The sequence below is a fragment of the Prinia subflava genome, chromosome 11 (assembly GCF_021018805.1).
Source record: "Prinia subflava isolate CZ2003 ecotype Zambia chromosome 11, Cam_Psub_1.2, whole genome shotgun sequence".
Lineage (NCBI taxonomy): Eukaryota > Metazoa > Chordata > Aves > Passeriformes > Cisticolidae > Prinia > Prinia subflava.
Genome location: NC_086257.1, coordinates 21341835 through 21364983, shown reverse-complemented (window position 1 = coordinate 21364983; position 23149 = coordinate 21341835). Strand labels below are relative to the sequence as shown.

The window sequence follows — 23149 nt, the reverse complement described above, 5'->3', positions numbered from 1 at the left end:
GCGCAGAGCAACCAGAGGATGCTGGAGTTAAATGCCGTCATTTGTCTGTAAGTTTTACGAGGGAACAGGGCTGCCAAATCAGACCACCACAAAGTGAGGATGTGACAGCTGTAACTAGGGCAATTTCACTCAGGGAAAGATATAAATAAATGAAGAAATGGGGAAAAAGAAATAACAGAGAAACAGAAGGGAAGGGGAAAAAAGAAATGCAGCTACTAAAGACAAAAGTTGGCTATTTGTCTATTTAATGCTCTCTTCAAACCATTGTTGTGTTCTTCATGTGCACAATGCACAATGGTTTAAGAACAGATTGGGAGAGGGAAGAGAGAAAATTGAGGGCCAAAGTAAGGCACCTGCTTGCCTAATTGCAATCTTTTTAAGAGAACCCCAGCTAGGACTTGGCCAAAGCCCTCAGCAGCACTGATGGAGGCACGCACGTACCTCCCAATGTTTATGGAGGTGGTTTCAGTCTCAAGCATGTGAGCCCTGAATGGAAAAATTCTGTGCTGCGATGTGACAGCCAAAGCAGGCAACAACCTGACACCCTGACCCTGATTTGCTCTGAATTCTAGGGGAATCAAAGAGGCTCTGTAATGAGACTCCTGGAAAATCAATCTACCTGAGTATTCTCTGAAACAGAGGCCAAGTCTCTGCTTCCACCCAGCTCCTGCAGGATTATAAAACATTAGAGCATGAAAAAAGAAATAAACTAAAAAAATCTCAACACTCTCAGTAAATTTAGATGTACAGCCATTTAATACGATTGCAACTCCTTTTAAGAAATATTTTCTCAAGAAACAGTCTGAGAATTAAAAATAGCTCAGGGTCTACCTAGCTCCAGCCCTTTAACCTTTCGTCTTCCTCAACACCAAAAAATGGAATCCACCTTTAAAGCCAGCGAGCCCTCAGTGGCTATGGATGGCCTGGAAGCAGAGCCAAAGCCTGGTGGCCAACAAGCTAGTGCTGAAGAGTGTATTTTTAAAATGTGTACTTTGCAAGATTCTGGCCACTTTTCCTTTCTCATGTTGACCTCATCACAATTATGCTTCCATTTCTGCCCAAGACCAGTTCATCACAACAGTTTCTATCGGGAACTCCATGGTCCTGCTGGGTCCATGGTATCTGGAGCAAAGATCTCCTGTAACCAGTCAAGGTGCAGCAGAACCTCCTTCCAGGGACAGCTTGGGCAGCAGAGCTGTCCATCTGTAGGTCCTGAGCCAGAGACTCCATGTTTGCCTTCCAGCAGCGTCCACATCAGCCTAATGATGATGTACATGGAACATAATTCCTGTCTGAACCCTCACCTGCCTCCCGTACCGATACCTGCTGTAGGGCAGCCAGTGCCCATCAAACTGAATGGGAACAGCAGCTGGATGTGACCTTGAGGTGTCCCTGAGTGCTGGAGCTGCACCCACAGGCAGGTTCCTGCTCACAGGCAGGTTCCTGGCCATAGGCAGGTTCCTGGCCATAGGCAGGTTCCTGATCACAGGCAGGTTCCTGCTCACAGGCAGGTTCCTGCTCACAGGCTGGTTCCTGGCCACAGGCTGGTTCCTGGCCACAGGCAGGTTCCTGGTCACGGGCAGGTTGCTGCTCACGGGCAGGTTCCTGCCCACAGGCAGGTTTCTGATCACAGGCAAGTTCCTGGCCACAGGCAGGTTTCTGATCACAGGCAGGTTTCTGATCACAGCCAGGTTCCTGGTCACGGGCAGGTTTCTGATCACAGGCAGGTTCCTGGCCACAGGCAGGTTCCTGGTCACGGGCAGGTTGCTGCTCACAGGCAGGTTCCTGGCCACAGGCAGGTTCCTGGTCACGGGCAGGTTGCTGGCCACAGGCAAGTTTCTGGTCACAGGCAGCAGCTCAGCCCCCGACCCACCCACACTTCCCCTGACCCAGTTCCACACTGGGAAACTGGATTATGGCTCTCATTGATCCACTCGGTTTTCTGCTTCGATTTTGCTGGTGAAGCAGTGAAAGAGGTCATCTCTCTCTGCCATGTCTGCCGAGGCAGCTTCCTACCCACCAAAGAGCAGAGCTTATCTCCTTGGAGCTCCTTGCTAGCAACCAAGAGCCAGACAGCAAAAATACCTTGGAACTGTTAAAAACAGAAAGTGTGACAAACAAGATGTGTTCATGGATACACAGAGCACCTTCCCAATCTGTACTCGCAAGGCTTAAAAAAGGGCTGCCAGCACACACTACAGACAAATATTTTATATTATCTTTACAGTGTAGTCCACAGCATCCATCACCAAGATGTTGATGATGGACAGACTTTTATTGTCAGCAGGAGACACCCATCGCAGCTGAAGACTCTGTAATCACTGTTTCTTAACAGAAAATGGAAGATTTATTGTCCACATAATAGTCAATGAAGGTCTTTTCTGGAGTAGAATAGTGGCTTACTTACAGGCCTTCATTTATGTCTCACATTGTATTACACAAGATTAAATAGTTTAATTTTTTCAAGCTGGGATTTTAGGTAATGTGTGGATTGTCCAGCAGTAATTATTAGGACAGAGGCTACTTGTACTGTCTGCTGTGCCCTCCCCAGTCAGCTGGTACAGGGCTATCAGTGGGGACTCTCTCCCTAACTAGACAATTTCTGGCTGTATTTCTTTAAGTTATGACACCACAGGTAGAGAAGATTTATATTTTGTCCTTGGATAAAGGTCTTCAGCTGAGATCAAAACAGTTAGCTGTAACTGCAGAGAAAAGGTTGCAAAACAAATCCTAATTTATCAGTAGGGATTTTTCACCTCCTTAAAGTATGTGCCATCCAGAGTAGGGCAAAAGACACAGGAAGGCAGGAAGAATCATCCATCATTAGAGAAGCCGTCCTCATTCCCTGTTTTGCCATTAGCCATAACAGAAATCCTAAACACAAAACAAAATCCCTGTGCCGTGCATTATGTGGTCCCTTAAAAAATGTCTTTTAAATGAACACTGCATGCACAGAGTCAGAGATCCCACCACTGCAATGTTTCTGCCTTCTCTCCATCCCCTTTTTCCCAGCTTCTTATTAAAGCTGAGACCAGACTCTTTAATTCCAGCAGAAATTTCAGGAGAAATCACAAGTCCAGACAGGCAGAAAATGGCAGAGACCACAAGACCAAATTACTCCAAACTGGAAACAGACAAAGACTAATGGGAAATAAAGAGCATCATTTATGAGTGAGAACAATTAATCACAAGCAGGGACTGATGGACGAGCAGTGGAACCACTGACGCTTGAAGAATTTACACCAAAATTAAAAGTTTGATTTGAATAAGCTGCCAAAGATGCAGCTGAGCCACACTGCATGAACTAACAGGTGGAGCCCATCATCTGCCAGATGGTAAGGTAGGTCCAACCACCCCGAAATCCAGGATTTCTCACAGGGGTAGGGGCTGGAAGTCAGGACTGACCCCTCCCTGTGCTAACCCACAAGATGCCCAGCCCTAAGCAGAAGATGCCAGTGTAACCCTTCTGCCTGCAGACTGGCATCATCTCACCACTTCAGCCCTTCTCAGAAGCTTTGAGACTAATCTAAGTGTTACACAAACTTTTGGGACCAGGCTGAATTCCCACTTGTGAATGTATTGTGGGAGTTTGGTCATCACTTTAGCAGTTCTTGAGTGCAGGAGAATAAAAGAATAAATAAACGGGAAAGAGAAAAGTCCAGCCATCATATAATCAATCATCAGAAACATGCAAGGCAAAAGGGAGGGAATAAGGAACAGTATTCTCCCCTTTTACCTCAGCCTAGCATTAAAAAGACAGGATACATTCCAAACTATAGCCTCTATGAATGAAAAACTGGCAGAGTCAATAAAATGTGAAGCAAGCCTAATTCATTTTTACTATATGACCTACTTTCAGCCAGTTTTGATTCACATGAGCAGCTAGAGCTTCAAGGTGGTGATTCGGCAAGGTCTGTTCATTAAATTCATTCTATTCTTTATGGCTTTCAGCTTCAAGGGATAAGAAAACACATTTCTGTCAGAGGCATTCGCCAAAAAGGTTCCCCCAGCACAAATGCAGCAGCAGCTGGGGAAAAAATAGATATGAATGTAAATGCTGCTTCAGAATTGAAAGATGATGGGAATGAAGAAAAATTTAATTGCTGGAGGTGATGCCTCCTGCACTGTGCTCCAACACCCGCTGGGTCCCATCTGAAGCCTGGCAGGGTGGGCAGGGATGTTTTGGGGGGGACCAGGGTGGTCCCTGCTCCCCAAGCATCCCCTTGCTGCAGCCATGACCCAGCTGCCTGCCTCGAGGTGTCCTGCCATCAGGCACCCCTCTGTCCCTGTGAAGGAACCCTGACTGCTTCCTCAGACCGGCCAGGATGTGACCCCAAGGTGCAGGGCTGGGATCCCTGTGCCACCACCCTGGCAGCAGCAGACCCCCTGGGCCTTCCCAAAATCTCTCCCTCCCACCCTCTGACATGTTGGTGTCAGAGCCCTGACAGCTTTTTCTTCCCCTCTCTGTCTCCTCAGGGGAAAAAAAAAAAAAATTGAAACAATCTGCTGGCTCCTAGTTCTTCATCACACCCAACCAGTCCTGAAGCAGTAACTAAGACTGGATCTTAAATCAAATACTGCAGAAAGTAATTTTCCATTTTGACTGGAGCACCTTCTCCCCCCCAGTTCTAAAAGAGATGTTCATATGCTTGGGCAGAGCACGTAAATAAACACATTAGGAGCAAATATGGATGAGATTGAGTGTTGATTGATTTATCCTTAAATAACCACAGAGGTGATCTCCTCTCCTCACTGCAACACCAAGCAAGCTGGGTGCCACACCTCTACACGGTCCAGAACTTGCAAAGCTGTGAGGAACTCAACCTAACCAAGAGAAGTAATTTGCTTTGTAAGCAGATACCTCATTCTGTTCAAAACAATATGTGTTTTGACATTTCCCTGGCTAACCCTGACATCAGGGTGGCTATTCCACAACAGCATCTCTATTACCTGCACTGCCTGGGGCAGCCAGGGATCCCAGGGGACAAGGATGGATGGATGAACATACAGATCCCTCCACTGCAGCTTTCACTGTCTGCTCAGTCCCAGATTGAAGTACCTCCACCATTACAGAAAATCAGCAAGAAATAGTGTTTTGACAAAGGCTGAGAATGCTGCACCAGGACAACACAGCTCTGCAGGCGAGGCTGGAGTGAGCCACCCCTTGCCAAAGTCACCGCAGCTCAGAGATCAGTTACAGACCCTTCAGAACAATCTGCCAAAATAACAGTAATTAGAAAATAAAAGAGTTCATTTCTGTGCTGCTCTCAGGCTGACAGCTTTGCTCCAGCTGGAATGGAGGGCACTGTCACCTCAGCAGCCACTGCCACGAGCTGCTCCCACAAAGGGCACTCGGGGCTCCTCCAGGAGCAGCCAGGCTTCACCTCGGGCCAGGGCAGGAAAAGGCACGTGGCTAAGAAAGGGGAGCCTTGGAAGACCTCTCATTAAATGTCTCCACGAGGAGTGAGCAGAGCTGGCTGGAACAGCAGCAGCTCATGCTGCAAAGATGTTGTTAAAAACAAAGCAAAACCCCAGCATGGGAATCAAACCTTAAAAATACAGCACATTCCCCAGACAGGTATTGTGTTATACACACATTTTACAGTGAAGAGAAAAACAAGGAAAACGGGATTTTTTTTTTCTAGAAGGAAACTATCATTTGAATATTTTGGCTCAGAAGAATTTCCTTCCGTCCTCAGCAAAGCAAAGGATCTGTGAGAAAATGTCCTTCCTGCAAAAAGGGGAAAAACAATTCCTGGCTTGAGGCTGAAAAATGAAGCAATAAACCGTCTAAAGCTCAACTGAATAAAATGCCATGAGAGCTTTTAGGCGGAGCTGAGTCTGACCTTAAGCCTGGCCTGGCTAACTGTAGCCTTCTCATGAGATTAAATAAAAATAAGAATAAGAATAAAAAATCATGTCCTGTGCCTTGGTGTTCTGATGGACACACCCTCCTGGCATCAGCCCTGGCTTGCCACCAGTCTTTGAGACTTAATTCTGTTCACCTTGAAGCAAAACATGCAGCTATACAAATGAGTTTTTCCATATTTTCAATGCAAATAGGGGATTATTCAAAAAGAAGTTGATCTCAGCCTCCTAGGAGACATGGAAAGGTCACAGAGCAGGCTGCAGAATATTTTCCCAGCATTCCTCAAAAATATTTAAACTTACATGATTTCTCTATTTTAAGGCCCTCTCTGAGGCTTCTTCCCAAAAGTTCCAAAAAATAATCAATTAAAACGAAACCGCTCTAGAAAAAGAGGCCACCTAAGGACAAGCAAGTGTGGGCAGGAAAATAGATTTTGGTACTTCTATGAACTCTGGCAGCAAAGACTCGGGCAGATGGAAGCAGCAGCGAGGGAGCTCAGCTCAGCAGAGCATGTGCCCAGCGGGAGGGTGCCCAGCAGTGCCACCCAGCCCCGGGCACCTCCCTCCAGACACACAATTCCCATTCCTCGATCCCGCTGGAGCAAAGGGCAGGGGCATGGGCTGGCCTGGGTGCCCAAGGGGAGAGACACCGTGCTGGAGAGTGGAGGAGGATGAGGGGAGCAGGGCAGCCCTGTGGCCGGGGAGCTGCCAAGGCTGTCAGCAGAGATGCTGCAGGATTGAGCTCGCTTGGCTCGGCACGGGCGCGGAGCTGCCTGTGAGTCACAGCTCTGCACCAGCTCCCCTCCCCTCCCAACTGGCTTGAGTATTAGATGTATTATTATTCCTCTTTCCTTTCTTTGGTTTTGGTTTTTTTTTTGCCTCACTGGCTGTTTCACTGCTCGCCAAAATATCTTCTGCTCATGGGAGGGAGCTGCAGAGAGGGAAAGTTGGGGCTGACAGGGAGCCCAGCCCCAGCCAGCCCCCACGACCACCACGGAGAAGCATCTGGGATGTGGACTTTTCTTTTCCACTCATTCAATCAGAAACTCCTTGTAGGAGGTTTGCTAGTTCACATAACGCTACAATAACAAAACAGGTTTTCAGTGTTTAATTCACAATAACCTCTAAAAGCCTCTGATTTTCCATGAGCTCCCAGCTAATGGGACGTCTCCAACCTTTCCAGTGGGTTCTTTATTTAGAGACTCAAGTAATCTCTGACAAACACTTCTTGTCTCCTTTCACCTTAAAAAAATAAAGTAAGATCTATAATAACTAATATTAAACTGAGTTAACATAGCCAGGAAGACTAAGTGGCAGTCCTGCTTACATCTATGGGAACATGCTACCCAGAAGTTGATGGGAACAGACCCACAGTGCTGCTTTCCAGGTACCAGAGCTCAGTGCAGCTCTTTGGGCTATGAGTCTACGGGCTATTTCTCAGGATGATTATTTAATGACATAACGATGTGCTCCAGCTGGAACACGATCACCAAGTGATAGCTAACATGGCCACTGGTGTAGGTTGGATGCACAAACGTGGCAGGGTTTGAAAGTGCAATAGTCCATGTTCAGGGTTTGCATGGGATCCACCAAATTCCAGGTTATGGGAAGAGCCCACAGGTGGTACCAAAATGTAAGAGTGCATCCTGAACACACCACAGAAAGAGATATTTGAAGCTGTTCGAGAAGAGGAGATGTCACCCATCTCTGACCAGACAAGGGATGCAGCCTTGCAAACCCTTAGGTGCTACCCTCAGACAGAAGGCAGCACCTAAAGTCAGCTGGGTAATTCAGTCTTGTCTCCCCATCCTGGCTGCTGGCAGAGGGGCTGATGAGTTACCTTCAGGAAAAGTAATTTGCCCCATTCCAACACCTGGTACGGGCCACAGACAGACACACAGACACCACCAGCAGAGCAGAGTCTGGCCAGGCTCTGCAGAAAGGGGTTTGTTGCTCTGGCTGAGCAGCTACAGCTTGCATGGTTAAGTTTTCATTCAGAAGCCAAAGCTACCCATACACAAAGTGAACTAAAATCAGTGAGCCCTGTAGCACTACAGAGTCACCTTCCTCTGCAGAAAAACACTGCTCTTCACAGATACCTTCTGCTTGTTGAGATCTAAGGTGTGTCTGCATCCTCCATAAGAGACCACAACCAGTGCCAGGCCCTGGGAATGCACAGATTGTGTGTGACGCCACCAGAATCTATCCTGGGTCCAGGTAATCTGTGTCCACAGCTGCCCTCTCACTCAGCTCCCTTTTATCCATTCTTCAAAGTCTCCCCTGATGCTTCTAAAAGTGATCTCGTTCCTACACCGAGCCAGTCAAATTTGTTGTCATCAATTCTGCACTCACACAGGTTTTCTCCTCTGCTGCTGAAGACAGACCAGCTTCTCTGCAGGATCCCAAGGCCTGCAGGGACCACAGCCAAATCTGCAGCTACAAAAAAGACCTCCTTCCTTTGCACTCTCTGCACCAGCAAGGGCTCTTTGGAGGATGGAACAATTGCAAAGCCCATTCCCCCAGCTAACAGCCTTCTCTGCACTGAGTGCTGAACTGAAGATGTGCTGAGACTTGTCTGGTTTCTTCAGCAGCAGCTTTCCCCCAATACTGACCCCAAAGCCAGTTTTTCTTTGAGGATTCAAGGTCAGTCAGACCTTGGGAGAGGCACAGGGTGTTTGCTCTAGGATGGTTTGTGCACACACAGGGCACATAATTCAGGTGAGTGAAGTAACCTGGATCCTTCAGTGACTGACTTGGGCTTACCCAAACATACCCCACAGTCCTCACACCTCAGCCTCTGCTAAATCCAGAGTTTCCTGCTTCAGCTGCACCTCTGCTTTTCCCCCTGGGTGAATCCCTTTTCTTTCACAGCATTCTCTGCACTTCCATTCCTTCTGCTAAACTCAGCAGTAGATCTTGTGGTAGCCTCTAATGGTGAGCATCAATAAAACAAACCAGCCTTGCGAGTCTTTTGTTTTCCAGTCAGACATATATCTGCTTTCTCCCCCTCAAAACTATTTTCCTCTAAGCACCAGCTCAGCTGAGGTACTCCTGCATCACTGCTGCCAGGCTGACATCATTTAGATGGATGTTGTGGGGCCAGTCACCCCTGAGAGCTGCCTCCCTCCTCCATCATTTGGAGGTGCTCATCTATTACAACCATTTCCCTTCCATTTTTCCTTCACCACTCTAACAAATTATCACCTTCCCTACCACATGCACTATATTTGCTACACATTTCTAGGTACCTCTGCTCCAAACAGTTTTATTAGAAGCCTTTGTACCCATTAAGGCCTGAAAGGATGAGTGCCAGTGGCCTTTTGTAGGTTAATCCACAAGAGATCAAGAGAGTGCAAGGCATTCTGTCTATTCAAATTACTCATTTTACAGTATAATAGTATGAATATTAATATTGTCCATTGAAAAAGTGTGTTAATTAGGATGCTGGCAGTTTTTTGGACCACTGCCACACGAAATAAGCACTCAGGGGTACGTGATTATTCAAGTCCAGGTCCCAAATTGCCGTTTACAACAGTGGCACACTCAATTCAAGAGCCAAATCACCAAAATAATTAACAAGGGAACAGCCTACAGAGGGTTAATGTTACTTATTTTTCCACTCCTAATTTCAGTTATTCCCCTTCCTAGTAAAACAGTATTTAACCAAACCACAAATAATTTGCATAGCATACACGTGCTGGCTGCTGGGAGGTTTTTAAGCAAACAGAACAAATGCCTTATTAATAACTAAGTGCCAAGAAATGCAGAAAGAATTTTGTACCAGACTATGAAAACCAAAGTAGTTTATTCTTCTGAGGCTTGCCTTAGATTAAACACTATGCTCCTTTGATAAGACTGGTTTGGACACATGAGAAAAGCAGAAGGCAAGGTCCACATATGTACAAGACACAAGCTTGGGAGGTTGTTGTAGTTCAGACCCAACTTTTTAATGTAGGTAAAGCTTCCACAAGCTCAGGGAGAGGCCTGGTCACTGGCACATTAATAGCACACAGATATCTTTAACAGATATGATATTTCCCCTTTCCAGTTTCTATTTTTATCCTACAGCATGGATGTGCAATCATCACTGTAGTCTGCTGATCTCAAGGCTAATCTTCGTTTTCTGCCAGCAAAATGAAAGGTCAGCTACAGAGCAGACACCAGGAAGGCCTCCCAGATGCCTGGGTATTTATGGACCTGATAATCTGGATGTCAGCGAGCATCTTGCCACAGAGGAAGCAAGCAGAACTGCAGAGCAGCAGCCCTGGGCACCACTGATCACCACCAGGAAACCAACAATGTTCCCCCAAATGCTCGAGAGATTTGCAAACACACTCTTTCTCCCACAATGGAATAAACCCCAGATCTTGTACTGATGGGTCCAATTTGAATGACAAACCCACTGGTTTTGGTTGGCTGTGGTGTTTTCCCAAGCTGCAGGAGAAGCACTTTTGATTCCCTGCATCTTTCTCCTCCTGCTTCAGGGAAGGTGTTTTCCTTTGGGATCACTTAAGGCTGGAAACACAAATCCAAATTTCCCACCTGTGAATACATACCAGACCACTGCCATACCACAGTTATCAAGGGTCAAAGTCCTTCTGCTCCTCAAGAGGTTACAGCAAAACCTCTCGTCACAAACTAGGGTTTCTCAGCATCATGGGACTGACAAAACTTGATGCCATCCTCTTCAACACCTAAAATAAACTAATTTTTCTGCATACCCATCAGTCAAGAGATTCAGTTTCTCCTGCAGGACCTTCAGCAAAGCTTCCCAGCCCCATCTATGAAAACAGAGACATCAAAACATCTGCCAAGACATGACTTCATTTTTAGAAGCTGCTCTTGGTGCCCTGACCTGCAGTGTAAGTCAACAAAAGAACGAGGTCTACCAGCATAGCTGCAGGTCAGGACCCCTTTTGCCTCAGTGTAAACTAAGGCATCTAAAATTAAAGCAGACTCCTGCAAGTGAGGATGACCAGGGACTCTGGTATTTGCATTCCCAGCTTGACATATGGGGCTGCAGATGAGATTTTGCATGTGTACATACACACCCAGGCTTGGGGTGAGAGAAAGGCTCAAACAAAAAGGATTTTGGGCTCTTCAAGACCATCAGTTGGAAGCAGCTGCAGAAATCTTTGGTAATTCCCTGGGTTACTGAGCACTTTGCTGCTTAAATCTCTTCCTGGCCAGAGCTATTGCTTGTCACCCACCAAAAGCTAATCCTCTTTTTTCTGATTTCATCTCTAGCTTCTCTTTCTCCCCTCTCCATACGAGTGCAAAGCACCTTTAATCTTAATTTCAGATGTACTTTTCATGATGCTGCAGATGTGCTATCTGCCACTGACAGTATTTGCCACCTGTTTCTCCTTAAAGGACACTGCTTGACCTTGTAACAGCTTCCATGCCTCCAGCTTTAGAGGCTGAGCCTTTCTATTTGAATGGATCACAAGTAATCATTTTTCTGTTTCCATTATTAGCAGTGAACCAACTGAACAGAGAGCTACTGCTTTGTTGTTTTTTTTTCCCTGCTCCAAATGCAGCATTTTTCCCGGGCAGAGACGTATTATGGCAATTCAGACACTGACAACTGTGTAAATCACACCCAGGCAAAAGTTATTGATGACCTCATTTCAGTAAAGCATGAGATGATCAGGCTGCCCCATGGTATTTTGATCATCTGAGAACCCTGAAATTGAAAGTCGCAGGCTCCATTTTGCTTGGAAACCTAACAAAAGGCATTAACTATGACAAAAGGCACTTAGAACATCTCTTAAATTATCTCATTTCACACCAGCAGTAACAAATACTCATTTTCCTTTATTAACATACTCTCCTTGCCCATAACCGCTCTCATTTTTCTAGTTTTGAATTAAAACGCTTTCAAGCTATTGATCCCTTCTGCTGGAATTCTCTTCTCCTGTTTTTATTAGTTCTTGCACACAGTCTAATTTGAGTGATATGAACAGTGCATCCAACACCACCACCTCTCCAGCAGACCTGTCTCCCAGGAGCTGACGTGATTAATCCCTCCCGTGCAAGACAAGTCACGTTCCACAGCCCCGGCTCCTCCACACTGCTGGTGTGTTCAGAATGGCACTCTCACATCTGTTATTAAATTATGTAATTACCTTATTTCTTCTCAAGTGCCTTCCCAAACAGGTTGTAGACAGTCACCAATGAGGGAAGAAGAAGAAAACCCAATACTGAGAGCGACTGCTGGAGCTTTCAAGAGCATTTGCTCTTGCCTATCACTGGATTTCTCCCCATGCCAACTCAGCTGTGGGGTCCCCGAGCCCAAGGAACGTTCCCTAGCACTAATGAAGGCAGTAATTAGCACACACACTGCTGTATGCCAGGAGCTGCATCCCCTCCTGATGCCCTCACAGCTGCCTGGGGCTTCTTGCACCCTCACTGGCAGGTACATCCCACTGCCAGGGGCTCAGCCAGCTCAGGGTGGGGCTCACACACTGCCCCACTTTTTTTAAATCCAACTGGTGATATACAGAGTCCTTGCTAAACACAACCCCAGGCACTGTATCACAGGTTTGGGGCTCTTTCTAGAAGAAAGAGGGCAGATTTGGAGGAAAAATAGTAATCTTAGACGCATGGTGTAGCCCAAAATTGTGCTTTCTGTGAGCCCTCTGGCTAATCCCCTGCTAGGTTTCTTCTGCAACCCTGTATCTGTTGTGGAACAGCATGGTTAAAACACTAAATTTCCTTGGCCATGCCAAGTTTTAGCTACAATGGGAAGGTGCAAATAAAAAAGACTCAAACCAAATGCCCAAAATTGTCACATTGGAGAAAAAGGCTGGAAGATGGAGGTGGTGCTGTAGTGATTAACCTGGGGGAGCAAATGCATTCTGCTTTCTCTGCACAAAGCTAAATGCCAACGATTCACAGAGCCCAAGCCAACCCAGGCCAAAGAAACATGAATGGTTTGAGAACCAGCCTCTCCCTCCCCTCCTCAGGCAGAAAGCTGCAACCTGCCTCTCCTGGGACTGCACAATCCAGCACAGCAGCACACAATCCATCTGCAGTCTGAGGAGCCACCACGAAGGAACATTGTACCTCCCCCATCCATAGTGGCTTTTAAAGGTTAAACAGTGACAGACCTTGAATCCAGCTGCTCCTGGGCTGAACTCCATGGACAGCATCACTGCTGGGGACAGCCATGCCCAGCTGAGTGACCTCCCTGAGATGCCCACCACCCCTCCAGCCCCCAAATCAGTGTGGATGCTAAAGACAGAGTACCTCCAAACCACACCATCACCATCCCAACAGATGCTGCCTTTCTTCAATTAAAAAACCATTAAAAATACTGGAGGAGTTCTTCTAGCAGGTGTTCAATGGCCCGGCTCACTGTTGGGCTGCTGCAGAACTTTCAGCTGATGCTGTTTTCTGTGTGACCAGGACTCACCCACTGGATGCTGTCCTGCAGTGCTACGGATCAAGACTTTTCTGCATTTTGGGCAGTTTCGTGACTACAGCAAACAATGTTTCTGCAGAGTCCAAAAATGTAATCTGACATTGTGTTTTAGAAGCCTGTTTCTCTAACACAAGATTTCCATTTTCTTTGGCAAACTGTTCCTTGTGTTAGCCCTATTGGCATTCACATACACAATTCACAATTCATCTGGAACAGGCTATTTACAGAAATTCTGCTGAACTGGCTGTCTTTCTATTAGTTATGTAGAAAAGAAAAGGTTTGGCCTTGATCCTGGACCTGCTGAATTAAAGTGTGAAAGGGAAAATCTCTGAAGTCCAGGAACGCAAAGGCATTTCCACTGGTGCTGCCCACTTCAACTACAGCTATAATTGCTCTAGAAAAACAAGAGACTAATGGCAAGTCCAGGGGAATTTGCAATTTTTCCTAAGCCCTGATCACTGCTTATATTGAATTACTACCTCTGGAAAACAAAGATGCATTTCAAGTTTTTCATGTTGTCCTTGAGAGCTTCAAATTCTGAAGAGGTTTTTATGTCCCAGGTGGGGATGGGGGAGGTTGGCTGGAGACTTCTGAATGCTCAGGTTAGGTACTGAATGAGGCATCTTATCCTCAAATAATGGTTTTGCTCAGGGAGAAACTGCAACACCAAGGAAAGCATTGGCATAAAAACTTATAAAACTTAAAGATATGCTGGAGTGGAAACCTCCCATCTTTTCAAAAGGGCATGCACAGCAAGAAGAGTTTAGCTGGAAGGCTGAAATGGCTCCCTGTCCAAATCTCACTCTGCAGATCCCATAGACCAGGGCAGAAGAGATGGTGGTCTCTCCCAGCACACCTGCTTAACTCTGTTTCCTTTGCCATTGAGGGTGACGTGTTCAACCTTTTCCTCAGACACAGCTTTTTAAATGTTTGGGGCTTCCCCATACCATGTCAGAGATTCACACCAAGAGAAAGCCCACCAGCCCCAATCCAGCACTTAAATTTCTCATCCTCTTGCAGACCTGTGGGCCACTTCTGAGTCTCCTGGATGAATCCCATCACAACCTCTCTGCTGGGAAAACCAAGGTGACACATGAGAAAGGAGCATCCACCAACACTTCTTTAAGAGCACTGCCCTGCTCCAGTGGAGAGCAAAAAAACCTTGGGAAGTCTGAGAACACAGGCAATCACTGGGACATCAGTGCTCAAGGCAGATGACTGTGTAAGCACAGGGGCTGGGATGCTCCACACCCAAGGGTGAGCCCTGGGCACAGGGAGAGGTGGCTGAGGCACCTGACAGGACTCTCTGGGCTCACCTCAGCTCCTGCCAGCAAAGGCTCAGGTCCCCCCACATCCTTCTCCAGCCAACTGCAGCACTGTCTGCAGCCCAAACTGACCTCCTTCCCAGCCACCCACATATGAGCTGAGATGGGCTGGAGACAAGGGCATGTGAGGATGGAGCTGGGCTTCTAGCCACACACTTCCTTGAGCACATTGCAACAGAGGAGTTTAAGACATCTGAAGACACACAGAAAATCTGAAGACTTAAACAAAGCAAAAAAAAATTTTTACACCAATCTGCCATTCTTATGCAAGAAGAGGAAAAAAACCCACAACATTTGGAAGCAGGCTGTGTTTGCTTGGCACTTCCCATCTTTAGGTAATTAGTGTAAAGGGCTTCCCAGGTAAATCTAAGAATAAACGGCAGATTTCAAGAGAGACACCATTCTCTCTGCAGTGAGCCTTCAAAGCATAACCAGGAGAAGCTGCAGAGTTCCAGCAGGCTCCCTGTGGGCATCACTTGCCTCCGAGTCCTCAGGGTCAGCCACAAGTCAAGCTGCATCAAAATCTGGAGTGACATAAAAAAGTGACAAGCAAGAAACGTCCCTGAAGACAAAACACCACAGCATTCGCAAATGCTTCAAATCCACAGCCTGGACCAACGTTTACAGCTTGCTGCTCCTCCCATCCCCTTCTGCAAGCTTTCTAAAAAGTGCCTTCCTAGCTGAGAGTGGCACCTTCAGAGCTGGGAGGAACAAAACACCTCCCAGCTCCAAAACCTACTTTTCAGTGCTTCTCTCGGTTGTTTTCCTCAGCTGACCTAGTAGCAGCTGCTGTACTTGCTCCTCTGGGAATCAGCCCTGCTCCCAGCATTTTATTTCCAAAATGCTGGTGCAGGGGCACCCAGCCTCCCCATGGCCTCATGGATGGATTTCCAATGCTGGTACCACCCAGCAGCTCCCAGCTCTGCCCCCCCAGACCACCCCAGTGTTGCTCTGTTTATGATTATATCAGGAAAGGGTAAGGACAGGGATGGCAATAGAAAGATGAGGAAGGAGAAGAGAGGAGGCACTTGGCAAAGGTCACTGGAGAAGTCCACAGCAGTGAGAACCTGCCCCCCAGCTCCCTGTGCACTGCACCAGGCTCCAATACACTAGAAGAGCCTATTACTTCTTAAATATAATATCCAAGTTTAGAACTGCAAAAATAGCAGGTATCAGCTCCTGCTGAGAGCAAGAAGCTCCTCACCTGTGCCCTGCAGCCCAGGGTTACCATTAGAGGGATATAACCTAAAAGCAATTGTTTTTTGTGACCCACCCTTACAGCACTCACATCTCACCCACCAGCCACAGCCACACCCTTGTAAAATACTGCTGGTAAGATACTACAGCGAGCAGAGCAACGGGAGCTTCAGCAGACAAGGAGCCACCCTTCCCAAAACAGAGTGATGCTTTCACACCAATACCCCCAATTCTGAAAGCTGGCTCTTTTCTAAACACCTCCCCCACACTGCACCCTCACGTCTCACTTTCAGGGCCCTCACAAAAGACCTGACAAAGGACAAGTCAGAGTTCCCAGTCCAGCCATTCCTCTGGGATGGAGAACGTGGCACTGGACGTGGTGCTTGCTCCCATTATCTGCAAGGCAGCTGCATGCACAGAGCACCTTCTAATACCCACAAGCCAAGGAGGGGGCTCTCCCTCTGTCCCTATCCATGCCTGGCACCCACACAAACAGCACTGCAGAACCCACCATCACATTCCCCACGCTTTGCAGCACCACTGACTTTACCTGGCATCTTCAAAAGCAGCTTTCTTAACCCTAAGACATTGCAGATATTTTTTTGTCCTGCAAAACTGTGCAGTATTTACAAAATCAGAGCATCCAGTAATGCAAGGGAGACTGGACAAATGTCACTCCACAGATGCATCAGTCTGCTCCTGACCTTCACCCTGTCCTTTCCCTTCACAAACCTGGCAGGGAGGGAAAGGGAACAGAGATTTAAAGGGAGGCAATACAGAAACGTTTTTAATCACCTTTTATAACCTGCATTCTCTAGGCCTGAAAAAGCACCTTTCCCTTACATTATTCAGAAAGCAGCAAAGCTAATGTGACATATTGGTGCGTAGGTGTGTGGGGGCTGGTTTCTTGGGGGGGGGGAGGGAGGGCTGAGGGCTCGCTCTGTGTTTCAGAAAAATGAAGCAGCACAAGATGTACCAGTTGCTCTGGTAACAAAGCTTTTGCGTTTTTTAATTTTTTTTTTTTTTGTAAGAATGAAGCATCATTTTAAGCGTTTTTCAGTTCAGACTTCCTTGCCTGCATGGCAAAAACAAATCTGTGTTTCAGAAACACACACTCCATTTGAGTCAGCATGGGAAGGACCCTCTCCTCCAGAACTACTATAACATCATAGGGAAGATGATAAATTGAGGCTGCCCATTTTCCTTCTGATAAGGCTACAGGAGTTATCACACACCAGTACTTCAGCCCAGCCCCTTCCTGCATCCCAGAAAGGGCTGATAAAAGCCCAGCACCACCTGCTAGGTGGTGCCTGTGGAAGCAGTGGAGACCCCAGCCCTGGTGAGCATCCCCACATGGCAGCACCACCATCCTCTCTGCCAGCACACGGAGCCATCCCAGCAGAAACAATGGCTTAGTATTTCATACTGTGCTTGTAATACAGAAGGATTATGAAGCAGCTTGTAAGTCTTGTAAATCCATTCAGACTCACACAGACCATCCCTGACCTTGAAGGTGACGAGCGGACAGTGCCTGCCACAAGGGTCTGTGTCTGGATGTGAGCGGTCCAGCCAACACCAAAACCATCCCAGGGCAAGGACGAGCCTGGGACAGGGCAGGGTGGGCAAGCACAAAGTGCTTCCCTCAGTCCTCAGTGCCTCAGTCCCCTGGAGCAGGCTCTCAGAGCAGCATCAAACCATGGGGAAACCCAGGAACCTTCCCAAGGCAGAGGGAGCAACCCCTCATGTGAGGTGACCATCAGAGCATGAGGAGGGATGGCTACAAACATTCACATGTGTGGTTACACTCAGCCTGCCCTGCAGCAAAAGCAACCTCTGAGGAGCTTGAAAACATAAAAAAAGACCCAAAGCTGAGGATACAACACCAGAACCACCGATTCTGCTCAAGTCACACCCAACCTTGCAATATTACAGCTCATTTAAATAAACACTAAGGTGGGACAAGAGAAACACTCACAGTGCACCTTCCAATGCAATAGCTGTCTAGGGTTAGAGCTGCTTGTTTAGACTGCAAGATGATGGGCTCTGGATTCCTTCAGCAGCCTGTGAATGGGGGCAGCAGGTGCCCTGGGTGTGCTCAGGACCAGCACCCAGCACCGCAGGGCAGGTGTTGGGACAAGGGTGGGTGGCACGACCTGCTCTGCAGGCACTGTTCAGTCTGGCCTCTCAAGCAAGGCACAGCAGTCAGTCTGCAGCTGTAAAAGCTGTGTATGTAAACTACAGTTAATTCTTTACAGCAACAATCCCCAGGAAATACTAATTGTGTGCAGCATGGTAGCTTCTTCCACACGGATAAAGCAACTGTGATTAATTATCGAGCTATTGACCATCAGCCTTTCAGAAAGGGAAACAATAAACCAACTGATGATTAAAAACAATTACTGTCATTCTTGACTCAGGCTAATTATATGAACTCCTAATAACGACCCAGGAACCTGTAGAGTTTCTGTTCTCACCAGGGTTGAGGCAAGGGCCCAGCACTTGATCAGCAGCAGCCACTGAGACAGATGTCAGGCAAGTTAAAAAAATAGTGTTAAAAGTTAAACACTCTATTTCCTCATATCCATCCTCAAAAATAAGTTTAAGGAAAAAGGAGTCTTCTAAAAGTCTTTCCTTAGAATGCTCACCTGCTACCACACTAGTCTACACTCTTGGAATGCCTGGGGATGCCAGGAGGAAGGATGCCACTGTACATGGAGTGCACAAACGGCACCCAGGAATGCAGGACACGCCTCATCCCTCCTCCTCTGGCATCTGCAAACTCCAAGACAACATCATCAAACACAGGCCTGTGCCTGGGACATTCCCACAGGTTCATCTCAGGAACCAAATTGTCCCAGTAGTCCCCCTGCTTCCAGCTCTCCAGCAACAAGTGACCTTGGATTTCAAATATCTTATTCACTTTCTAATACCCACACACCTGAACATCTCCATCTACTAGGTCAAACCTGGGCATTTGCCTCCAGGTGGATCAGCCCTGACTTCTGGCAAATACCAGCTGGGCAATACGCAAGTCCTGACTAAAGACCCTGGGATGCATTTCTTCAGTCTTTTCCCATGTGTGTTGTACCCCAGACTGACAGAAAGACGGACATAGCACAACAAAAAGCAATTGCAAAAACCACTTTCTCGTCAAACAGCTGCCTCACTTGGGCTGGCAGAGGACATGGACAGCCTGTGGGCAAACAGGAACCTGTGGAGGTGCTCCACCTGCCCTGGGGTGGCTCCCAGGGGTGATTCCCCTGCCCTGCCCCATCACATGGTGATGGCAAAGGAGCTCCTTGGAGGGCCACAGCTGACACGGGTGGCACGTGGATCCCACACGCTCTAAATTAGAGCACAGACTACTGCTGTGTAATGGCTTGGTGATTATATGGCATTTACCAGATAATTAAGCAATCAATAGTTATTGTGCAGTTACAGAGGTGCCCACATACTCTATCTTGTACCCTGTAAAAAAAAAAAAACCTTGCTGAAGCTGTAAATGGAGAGTAACATCCCCAGGGCATAAGGCAAAGCAGCACTTGGCATTAATGACCAATGTCCTCCTGGCACAGCTGGGAAGAAACACGTGAATATGTAATCTCAACATGATTTTCTTCGCAGTTGTAAAATACACAAGGTGAGAGGTACAAAGGTCAGCATCTGATCTATTTCCTGTTTTTTTTCTCACTACTGCGAAGGCTTGCATCAAAATCCTTCTTGGCTGACACCATCCATGGGCCACTGTGGGAATGGCCATGGCTAAGCCCATAAAAACACTGGATTCTCTGCTTTTCCATTTACTCAGTGCACAGTAAGTAGCCCACTGCCTGTGTCCCCAGGCTTTACACCCATCTATTGGACAGGTAGTTCTGAGTAGCCCAGTGTCCTTTTCCTTTGAACCCACGTATTTATTGGTGCTGGACACCCCACTGGTTGTGGCCTTGATCTATCCAGGCAATCTAAGCACACACAGTACTTTAAGGAGTATTTGTTTGCTCTCATGCAGAGTAGAAATAAACAACAATAATAATGTTCTGGGACATAAAGGCAGTATTTCCTCAGAGCAGTTTAAGTAATGCTCTGAAGGATCTTAGTGAGTTTTGTGTTTGGAGTTGCTTTCAGCTGTCAGCTAAAAACCAGTGAGGCAAATACTTAATTCCCAAGTCCAACTCATTGTATTCCTGATAGTCATTTTCCTAAACACCTATAACAAAAATAAAATCCAAGGACACAAAAATTCACTACTGCAACAATGTCTGGCACAGAAGCTAGCAAGTTCTCAGTCTTTCATCAAAACCAGTTTACAATCTGCAACATCAGATGCAAGATCATTAGAAAATAAAGAAAAGCTTCCGATTCAATTAGAGAGATAAATCATCACCAGTGCGGTCCCTCATTAAAATAAAAATCGAGTATTCACAAGAGATTGTTAAGCAGTGAACAAGAAATGTTATTTCTCTGCGTTTTTCCAAAGTGAAGAGCTTGTGGTTGGGGAAGTGAGGGCAGAGGAGGTCACTGCTGAGGGCTCCTGCAGCACCCAGGAGTCACTGGGGTATGGCCAGAGCTGGGAAGAACCAAAGGGATATTTTAACCTGCTGTCCTGAGCAAAGAACCACCTTTACCTGAAAATGCAGAGGCCAAATCGAACCAGTTACCTTTGCCTCAAGCACAAAGCTCAGAGAACAAGGCTTTGATGCACAGAAGCACCTGAAAGGGATCTCCAAACTGTGACCCAGAAAGCAGGATTAAAGCAGGATCAAAGCAGGATGCACACGCTGTGGCACTGGGTGCCCTCCTTCTGGGAGCTCTCAGGGTGCACCAGGCTTGGCCAACACAACTCTCCTAGGAGCAAGGAGAAGGCATGTGCTGAGGCTGGCTCCATGAATCCCTGCTCTCTGACGGCTCCTGTTACTGTGGTACTCCCAGACACTTTGCAGGCTCCTCAGCCTGCTGGGCTGTGAGATTGTTTGGCTGCCAGAAAAACTCAACCGTGCCCTCTATCCCATGGGATCAATGGGACGTTTGTACCTTGCACGTTTTCCCCTCAGCTCCTGGGCAGGCCAGCTGGTTATCACCAGGACACCTGCAGTCTCCAGCACAAACGTGGCCATGCAGCAGTCTTAGACATTGCTGCTAAATCAGATTTTGTAGGGGAAACATCAAGGCTGCAGCACACAGATATAAAACATTACCCCCTGCCTGGAATAAACATCTCAATTCTGCCTCTTTCCAACAGCAAAGTTGCTTTTCTGGCTTCAGAGAGGGACCAGCCACGAGAAGGGAGGATGATGCTCACCAGGTGACTGCTCCTGGCTGAGGGCACAGAGGTTGGACCTGCAGAGCTCAGGCTGGCAGCCAGCACCAGAACCCAAAAACACAACCAGAGGCACACACAGCCTCTAGGAGGGCAGCAGTGGTGCCCCTCAGGTAACATAGCACAGAGGGGTAGGTCACCACCCCTGCAGGGATTTAACAGATGTGTAGATGTGGCACTTAGGGACATGGTTTAGTGGTGGGTTTGGCAATCCTGGGTTATTGTCTGGACTCAATCTTAAAGACCTTTTCCAAACGAAATGATTCTGTGAACAGTCCAGCCCTGCCTGAGAGGGGTTTGGAAATGGTGGTGGAATAACCATCTAATTACAGAGGACGCTGCTCCTAGGTATGGATCCCTTCTCAGGGCTGATTTAGAATGGAGCCAGAAGGTCTGTGTGTCTTGAAAGTTGATCCATTTGTTTTGCTGCAAGAGATAAATACAGCGGTGGTATCTGGAGAAAAAGAATCGCAGAGATCTTATTTCCACGCTGGGTTTTAGGGTGGGACACCATAAACAGTTATGTATGTTTTATATCAAAGTCTCCTTTTGTTTATAGAGCATGTGCTACTCCAGAACTTCAGTTTAAGAGAGCTGTGAAGTCAGGCTTAGTCTGAGCTCCTACCTCAATACTTACTAATTTGGTTTGGACAGCAAGGTTTTCCCCTCCACCCCCGTCACCATCCCGTCTGGCACCAGCACCACATGAATCACACCGAGGACAATCCAGTTACTCCAGCAAGTTAAAAACAGTCAGGAGGAGGATTTTCCCCTTGTACAGCATGGGAAAAGGAACACAGAAACGTTCAGCCTACACTTGGGACATTTCTGGGTGGTTTTTTTCCCCTTTGAGGTAACACACAGAAAGAATTGAACCCAGCAAGAGGAAACCCGATCAGCTGAGCCACACAACCAGCAGCACCAGCTTATTTCCCTTTTTTGCTCTCCACAAAAACACGGCGCTTTGAAAAGGCCGTTACAGGCACATAGTTTCCACTGATTGTTAGAAATATGAACCAGTTAAAATTAGGTCACCTTCCACCGTTATTTTAGCAGCTGAGAAGAAAAACAGTTCAGAAGGGAGCTCCCATGGCAGGGAGCACATGGTGGGAAAACAATGAATACCACAGGTGAAGGGTTCCTGGAATATAACCTTGGTAAGAACAGCTTTGGGGTGGGGCAGTTTTTCCTTTGTTTTTGTGGGTTTTTTTAAAATCTGTTGTAGCTCAAATATTCACACATTTAAAACTCCAGAAGTTCCAGTTCATCTTCAGTTCACTTCAATCCCTTGATCCTTCTACTGACAAGATTAGTCTGCAGCAGCAGGGGGAATTTTGGCTCTTTAAACACCATTCTCTTCAGCAGGGGCAGCTCGCTGTCTTTTAGAGCGTGACAAGCAAGAGCTGTGTCCCCAAAACCACAGAGCAGGAGCACATGAGTATATTCTTTTCTACAGTCAAAAGGAAACATGGGCATGACGCGTAAACAGGATCTCTGTGTGCCCACACACACATGAATGAGTACACGTGTACACAGCACTTGTGCCCACATATACAGGAGTTTCTCAGAGAATGAGGCCCAGGGGAGGTACTGACTCCCAGCAGGATGAAAAAAGTTGGCAAATTCCTCATGCAACCATGACAAGAAACATCTCCCCACCACTTATAAACACAGATAACTCCAGACTTTGAAATAATTCAATCCCACCCCAAATGCACAAGAATAGTCCATAAAAAGACAACGAAATCTGGAAATCCCTCAAGCTAAGATGTGTTTGGGACAGGTGATATAATACAGCAGAGGTGGGCATTTTAAATATTCTTGTAAAGAAGTTCATGCTTTTAAAATCCTGCTCTCCACAGTCCCTTCACTATTCTCATTTGGATTGCTGCTTCTAGATGTTTAGAAAAATTTAAAGCAATCTTACTGACTGTAACAGGCACTTTAATAAAAACATTTTAATAATGTTTTTAATCCTGTAGCAGGTTCCTGCCAGTGGAAAGGGTGGCAGCCAGC

General features: G+C 46.9%; 1 protein-coding gene across 4 annotated transcripts in view; it reads right to left on the bottom strand.

Moving 5' to 3' along the window:
* Positions 1-23149, bottom strand: part of TNIK (TRAF2 and NCK interacting kinase) — a 149934-nt gene that overhangs the window by 99438 nt on the left and 27347 nt on the right. The gene's annotated exons all lie outside the window — the stretch shown is intronic.